Source organism: Cyprinodon tularosa, unplaced genomic scaffold (genome assembly GCF_016077235.1).
Source record: "Cyprinodon tularosa strain WSP-4 unplaced genomic scaffold, ASM1607723v1 ctg14, whole genome shotgun sequence".
NCBI classification, from domain to species: Eukaryota; Metazoa; Chordata; class Actinopteri; order Cyprinodontiformes; family Cyprinodontidae; genus Cyprinodon; species Cyprinodon tularosa.
This window is the reverse complement of record NW_024038220.1, coordinates 1603946-1610307: the sequence shown is the minus strand read 5'-3', so window position 1 is coordinate 1610307 and position 6362 is coordinate 1603946.

Genomic DNA, 6362 nt, shown 5'->3' with positions numbered 1-6362 from the left:
TAAATTAAGTTAAATAGATATTTTAATGGTTTTATACTTCTTTATCAAGGTTGTCATGTGTTTAAGAATCCAAATCTCATCACAGAGTGTATGATCATTATTGAAAGTGAAAGTTTTAATCAGCTATTCTTTAGCAAACTGTTTTATGTATGATAAGAATAAGCACTTTAAAAACCTCTGAATATCATTACAAGCTTCTTTCATAATATCTTAGAAATTACCTTATCCTTATCATATGTGACTCAGAAAAGAAACTTCATTAACTTAAAGTTATGACTAAAAAGCAGCGACTTGTACAACAAGCAGAAGTAGACAAATGCAGAGAGTTCCTGCGGGGTTACAACGTGTCCATCATCTGTCTGTCTGCGCCTGCGCCCCCAAGCCTCTCCCATCCTCGATCAACTTGCCTCCCTTCAAAGTGTCAAGTCAGTAAAAAGTTTCTTTAGACAGTGGAGAGTCTGAGTGCAGTTATAGCCTAAGGAAAATTTATTAAACTATAGTCTTCATCTCTCTTAAGATTGAACAAGACACAGCATTGAAAACAAGTGTTTGTCCAAAGTCTGACAACTGATTAATCTATCTATCTATCTATCTATCTATCTATCTATCTATCTATCTATCTATCTATCTATCTATCTATCTATCTATCTATCTATCTATCTATCTATCTATCTATCTATCTATCTATCTATCTATCTATCTATCTATCTATCTATCTATCTATCTATCTATCTATCTATCTATCTATCTATCTATCTATCTATCTATCTATCTATCTATCTATCTATCTATCTATCTATCTATCTATCTATCTATCTATCTATCTATCTATCTATCTATCTATCTATCTATCTATCTATCTATCTATCTATCTATCTATCTATCTATCTATCTATCTATCTATCTATCTATCTATCTATCTATCTATCTATCTATCTATCTATCTATTGGTTTATCTATGGTTGTATTGTGGCGTTGACGATCATATTTTGCACAAAAATATAGTCCTTGCTGGAATACAGAATTCAACTCCACTGGAAAATGTCTGTAAAGTCTGGTACAGTAGATGGAAGGTTTTTATTCATCAAAGCACAGAAATTTTTTATTAAATGATTTATTTAAAAAAGAGAGAGCAACAGACTACACACACAAATGTTAAGGAACAACTGAAGCTGACAAGTGGTTAGTGACTGAATCGATGACTGGTGAACTGAATAAACTGAGAGTCACTAACCTCTAGTTAGTGACTCTCATCCAGAGACAAATTCTGCCCAATGAGCAGAGACAGGATTTAAATGTTAAAGGTATGGAATCTTACAAAACTGTGGCATCACCACCTGGATATTTAAAACGATGTGAGAATCTAGTAGATATAAAATACAAATTCTTTAAAAAACAGTCAAAATAATCTAATAATTGTGTCCTTTAGCATGAAAAATGTTTTGCTAATTCTAACTAAGTAAGAATAACAATGAATTATCTTGATTTAAGGTACGATAATGATACTTGCTTTGACATGAACCTTAACCAAAATTTGGTCATCTTATCATCTGAGGCAGTAAACTACCCAGATAAAAAGCGCTCTTTTTTTTTTTTTGCTAAGATAATAACAAAGCATAAGCTTTAAAAAAAAATCTGATTTATTTTGATAAATATAAAAGCAATAACGCATACTGTGTTTTTTTATAACCTTTATTTTTGCTGAATTCAACAGCTGACTGATGGAAACAGATAAAGACCAATTCATTTGGCAAGTTTTTATTTTTCCCAAGGTCTTTAAAATATTCTTTTAGGCCTTATCTGCTACTTTAGTGGAGGACAGATGTGATTGTTTGTTTCTTTTATGCTTACGAACCATGGCCTTTGCTTTGTGTGCTTAGTATGGAAGCATAGAACTGCTAAAAAGTCTGGGAATGAAGCCTTGAAATTGGAAAACAGAAATTCAAGATGTGTCCAAACAGCATTAACCTCTAACAGTTTGTAGGAAGGTAACCATCTATAAACGTTAGGGGCACTTTACATGCATCATTTGTTTTTGAGATACATATTATTGACGTTTCCATTTGTAGTTTCTACAGTTTAAAACATGAAAGGTTTTGGAAATGGCGTGCCATGTAAATAAGGACTGGCACTGCATGTAACAGCACGGAAACAGTCCTATCTAATCAGCTGTGAGAAACTTGTTTTGTTTTTGTTTTTTTGCTCCAGATTCATCACAATCTGCAAAGATTTCATGGAGCTGTCCCTGCAATTTGCTTGTCTGTGTTTTACACCCTGTTACATAAATAGCTGCCCGACTTCTGAGGCTGTGTTTTGCCGCTTATTAAGGAGTTTAAAGTCTAAAAGTGTTATCGTGGTGGTGCATCACTTCCCAGAGAAGCACAATGTGTTTGCAGGATGAGATCAGGCATCTGATAGAGAATATTTTAAATAAATAAACCTCTCTGCAAAAATAGAAGCAGAAAATTACTTTGACGTACCTGCTTTTTCGTAAAACTAGTAATGCATTGCAATTAAATGATGATAAAACAGTTTTTGATATTTAACCAGTTTGTGGGATTTGAAAGCTGTGTAAAACATTTATGGTTATATTTGTATTTTTTTTTTATTTCCTCCTTGTCTTTCCCTGCCTAACTCTCGATCGTGTGTTCGTGAATCAATCTTTCTGCTATTTAATTTTGTTGTTGGCATTGGTTGGTTTTACTCATTAACCTTGTGCATGTGTCATGGGTCTATTACCTCCATGCAGTGCTGTGCCTGGCAGGAATATTCACACCTGTTCAGGTTCTCCATATTTGGTCACAATAAGCAGAGCTCTGGGTATTTTATCGAGATTTAATAATAAACCAGAACAAAGATGAAATGTTTTTTTTTTGCACTTTTTACACACACAGAAAAATATCTGGAATGTGTGGTGTGGATTGATGTTTAGCTAAATTAGTAGCAGTCCTAGAAAAGGACAGAAACAGCAAAAGACGTGAGATATGTGACAGAGTTTCCACTTCCAGCAGCACATTGACCCTAAAGTCCAGCTTATACTAGCTTTTGTGTTCTCTCATAAAGATTTCTTTCATGTAAATGTGCGCATCTGTACTTGTCCACCTGGACTCTCTGCATACAATCATGTACAGCTTCTATATTTGGGCCAGCATTGACTGAATGCAATGATAGTGTCAATACAAGTCCCATTCAAAGTAAGGGAAACGAAAACACAGCAAAAAAAGATAGCTGCGTGTTAAATAAAGAGAAGAAGCAGATAGATAACAGTGACGTTTGTTTTCAGGAAACATTGTTTGAGGAAATCTGGTGTTTACTCTGTTTAAATAATCTATCTCTCAGAATGTACCAGCATACAATTCTGTATTGATTTTCCGGTAAATAGTCACTTTTAAATTGTGTTCAGTTTAAAAAGTCAACCATTTCTTATCTTCTGAATAAAGGGTGCATAAACTATTGCATTAACGCCCCGCAGATGTCCAGGTTTTATGTCACGCCTCATATGGTGTTATATGTAAAATATCAGCCAAGTATTTTGTGTGCTGTTTTCTTGGTGTTACAGAAAGGGAAACGTGAATACCCTTACCATAGTTGAGCATAAAGTCGAACATATTCTTAATAACCGATATTGTCAAATTAATTTTAGGATTTAAAAAGATAATTTTTGTCAGCAGTATCAGCATACTCTGCTTGTACACATTCTAAATATAATTGTCAGAAACACTTGTGCAACCTTAGAATTAGCATCAATGACTTTATATGCTACCAAGAAAAAAAAAATGTTTAGGTGAGAAAAGTTTGAAAAGTTTAAGCAGAGTGAATGCTTTTGTGAGGCACCGTTTCTCATTTTTAACTCAAGACACTTAACCCATCCTCTGCCTCCCATCAACTCCACTGTAAAGGATGCCTGTTCAGTATTTACCATAATCTACTTCCATATATACCTTTGTGTCACCAGTATAAGACAAGTATTATGGCAAAATTTCTAACTTTCCAGGTCTAAAAAAGAAACTGCTTAATTCTTTTCACTTCTATGTCATCTTTATTGGTTATTTCTATAAAAGTGATAAAAGAGCACAAAATTGAATTTCTGACATTAACTTAATTGTATTTTCTCACTTCTAAGCTCACAGGTTGTGGAATATCTGGAATCCTGAGGCTGCTGGGAAAGGCATCCAGATAGTTCACATGACTTTAAGAATGGTGCACTGAAACAGAAGCAAAAAGTAGAATAAGAAAGGAGGGTGTTAAAATGTTTCATTGTTTTCTAAGAGCCCATTAAGTCTAATAAGTTTCTGTTTAATTATTAACTTAGCTCATGCCAGCCTTTCATTTCTACATACTATTATAAAGCCATACATATAAAATACTTTTGTTCAGTTTACTATATATATTTTTTTCCTCATAAAAATAGATGGCCGTCTTTTCTTTTTTTGAGTAATCACAGAGCAAAGAGCAACACAGCATTCCTGAAGCAGAAAAACATGAAATAAGAGCAAGACAACAAGGAAAAGTGATTGATAGACATGGCCTAGATAATGATGAAACATTTGAATGTGACAGTGGCACTGTGTAAAATGTCAGTATGCTTTCAGCTGAGACACTCAATGTTTTCTCAATCAAACTGGGTTTTAAGGCTGTTTTTTTTTTTCTTTAGCTGTTAACATAAAGCAATAAAGCAAAGGAGCCAATCCTGCACTGGACTTCCTGCAGATCGCAGGGCAGTGATTGATGGGGCCATCTTCATGTGCTGTTCGGCCCTTAAAATGTCAACGGACTCAAATTCTGCATTCACACGAGTGGAAGACTTATGGTGAGAACAGTGCTAAGATAATGAAGCCTTCATAGTAAGATTTAGTTTTAAAGTACTACACATATTCACACATCAGTTACATCCCCCTTTTTGACCATACATATTCCAAAAGGTAATGAGAAAACCTCCTCGCTGGAGTTCCTCATGCTCAGTATGAAAACACTTGGTGTGTGCTTTAGTTTTTTTTTTTTTTTACTGAACCACTGCCAGACCTGCAGCAGAGTTCACAGAAGCCATCCCTCTAGCAGCGCTGCTGTGGAGCAGTGGTACAGTAGACACTGAGTTCTACCACGTTTGGCCAGCTTAATTAAACCTTTATTTCCCACACTTCCTCCCGTATGTTGCTTTTCTCATCTCTCTGCCCAAAGTATCTCTGTTTCTGAAAGTGACAGGAACTACCATTTGGGTTTGTTTGTTGAGTGAGTGCTCACAGCCAACTGAATCAACAAGCTCACTGGTTAAAATGGAAATGGGCCTTCACTCTCGGTCGTCTGTTTCTGGCTCTTGTCTGTCTGACTGGTAGCAGCTACATGGATTGGCTCTTCTTAAATGAGCTCATTGTACACTGTGCTGCCACTAGAGATAAATCTTAATGACAGATAAGCATTGTGTGCATCTTAAAGAACCAGCTATGTTTGAGAAATTTAGCTTCAGCAGCATTTCCGACTTTAAGTGTGAAGTTGAAGCTAATGCTGATGTAAACAAATAGAAATACCACACAAATCCATCAAACATTAATTATCCAACACCAGACAGACTTAAGCTTCTATGCTGTTTGTCATTCTCTGAAATATCAACAATGTAAGGTTAAATTATGCTTTGTAAAATAAAGAGAAAGTATGAGTCAAAATTCTGTTCAATTTTGAATTAGATAAGCTTATTTTTTGAGAGATGATGCTGGTGGCTTTTGCAGATACCAAAATCAGTGGGATGTAAACTGATGAAATTCACACATGCTCATCACTTTAGAGGGGTTAGTTGTGGGTTGGAAATTGGCAGGATTGCTTTTGAAGTATGAAAAAAAAAAGAAGTAGAAAACATCCGTGTCAGATACAAGGCTGGTAAACCAGGGCACTGATGTCATAGTTTTGTACTTACCAGGTTCCCACAACTTTTAAATATGCCCTCTGCATTTAACCCACCCCATAGGGGGGCAGTAAGCTGCGTGCAGTGCCTGGGGAGCATTGTGCAGTTTAGGGTCTTACAGGGAATCAGAGAGAAGGGTTTGGATAAGGACCTTCCTTTCCCCAACCACTCATCCACCACTTCCATGTGTGTTAGCTTAGACTCAACTGAATTAAACAGTGAAAGGTATCATGTAGAGCAGAGGTCACGGATTAGCGGACCGCGGTCTGGAACCCGGACCCACCTCCTGGCTAATCCAAACCCAACCTGATTTAAAACATTTATAACTTATCGCATGTTGTCCAACGGCATTGTCTAATTTCACTTTGTAAAGACCTCCTGATTGTCCAGGACCAGGTTACACTAGTTTTAGATGCAGCAGGCCAACCTGTGGGAAGCCGGGCAATGGGAAAGAAGGAGAAGACGA